Below are 2,135 nucleotides of genomic sequence, written 5' to 3' on the forward strand. Positions count from 1 at the left end.
TGAGTTCAAACCCAACTCTTTTCATCCAGCCCCCTCTGCCCTTTTTTCTCCTTGGCAGAAAATGCAGATGATGGAGACTGTTGGTTCCCTGTGCACACCATGACTTGGAGCCTTTAGCAGCTTTTCCAGGGCTCTGCATATTATAATCAAGATGAGATCAGCTAATAAAAATTACTTTGGTTACAATCCAAAAAGATTAACCAGCCTTAAGGGTTTCACGGCTATGCATTACACTTTTCAATTTTCCAACAATTAAGCTAACAACAAATAATATTGACAAATAAACTGCCAGATCTGCTAGCTGAAGCCCTGCCATGGCAAGCAAGAGTTGTTCTGCTGCTAAGTGATCTTCTAGCCATTGCCTGCTTGTCAGGTCCAGCCTGTGAGTTCCAACATGCTGGGGCACTGGCACTCTAGCTGCACGGGTGAAGGGCAATGAGTGAAGCTTGTTGGTTTTGTTTTTTATTTTTTTTTATTTTATTTTTTTTATAATAATGTGTGCTTTTTTATATTTATTATTTATTTGGCTGTGTCAGGTCAGGATCTTTGTAGCACATTCATTGCGGCACGTGGGATCTTCAGCAGTGAATGCTTAGTTGCGGCATGTAGGATCTAGTTCCCTGACCAGGGATTGAACCCAGGCCCCCTGCATTGTGAGTGCAGAGTCTTAGCCACTGGACCACCAGGGAAGTCCCTGGTTTTGTTTTTTAAAAAGATGATAATCCTGACTCTTGCCCTCCTGACACTTTAGAAGAATTTTCCTCGTTTCCACTGATTTATCAACATCCTGCTAGAGAAAATCCAAGGTAAGGAGACCTATATTCTTGTGAGGCACAACTACATTAACTCATTAACTAAGTCAGAGTCACAAATTCAGGGCCTAATATAAACTAGACCTAGCACTAATAAAATCTGGGGATAGGCCCAAGTCTCAATGAAAACCCTCTCCCACACAGATGCTGCTTGAGGTCTATGGAGGCTAGACTTCAGCCCGCCAGGTTGCCTGGGCATTGGAAACAATAGCAGGCTGCAAGATGTTTTGGCTCCTGTCTACAAAACTAAGGCCCAATTACTTCTCTGGATATTTCTATTACTCAGGTTTGGAGAAGAAGATAGCAGGAGGAAGGGCTAGGAGAGGAGGACTACAAAGGGAATAAAGGTCATTGTTACCATTTAATGAGAGCTTACCATGAGCCAATCACTGTGGTCAGTGCTTTCACTCAGTAATTTATATAGTCTTCATAATAATCCTATGAAGTAGACACCCATTTTACAGCTGAAGAAATTGAGGCCTGGAGAAGTTAAATAGCAGTTCCAGGAACTGAACTCAGGTTTTGGTTCCAGAGCTTGTCTATGCTCTTTGCCACAAAACCAGTGAAAACTGCTGAACAATTATAAATACAGAAAATGTATTTCTGTAGCAGAATCTAAATTATTATTATTATTATTATTTTTTTTTTTTTGGCCGGGTCTCGAAGCTTGTGGGATATTCGTTTCGTAACCAGGGGTCAAACCTGGGCAAGCTCAGAGTCCTAACCCCTGGACCACGGAGGAAGTCCCAGCAGAATCTAAATTCTGATCTAAGTTAGAAACAGGACATCTAGCCTCAAAGTCATACTCCCTTTGATACAATGTTTGATCTTCATCAAAATCAACAAATATATGGGACCTCTGGTGGTCCACTGGCTAAGGCTCCAGGTTCCCAATGCAGGGAGCTTGGGTTTGCTCCCTGGTCAGGGAACTAGATCCTGCATGCTGCAACTAAGACTAGGAACAGCTAAATAAATAGATAATAAAAAACAAAAAACAAATATCTAACAAGAACCCAGTCTCCTGGGCCAAATGGGACAGGGAGAGAGTGTTCTATTTCTTCAATTATGAGAAACAGAGGATAATCTTAAACTAAATAATCTGAGAAACTTGTTAAAAATGCAGATTCATGGGCCCCACCCAATCTTCTTGATCAGACTCTCTGAATAGGGGGCTTGTGAGGCTGCTATTTAACAAGGTCTCCAGACGATTATTATGCATCCTAGAAAGGAAAACCATTGACATGAACTATGAACACTGCCCTCAAATACATGCCAAGCCCTGTGCCCTGACATCCAGGCCACTAATCTGACCGTAGTCAGCCC

At 42.0% G+C, this 2,135-nt stretch overlaps 1 non-coding gene across 1 annotated transcript; it reads right to left on the reverse strand.

Moving 5' to 3' along the window:
• Window positions 1-616: 616 nt before the first annotated feature.
• TRNAV-CAC lies at window positions 617-689 on the reverse strand. Its single transcript has one exon. It is a non-coding gene; the product is annotated as a tRNA-Val (tRNA).
• Between the last annotated feature and the right edge of the window lie 1,446 nt (window positions 690-2,135).

The sequence above is a fragment of the Cervus elaphus genome, chromosome 15 (assembly GCF_910594005.1).
Source record: "Cervus elaphus chromosome 15, mCerEla1.1, whole genome shotgun sequence".
Taxonomy (NCBI): Eukaryota; Metazoa; Chordata; class Mammalia; order Artiodactyla; family Cervidae; genus Cervus; species Cervus elaphus.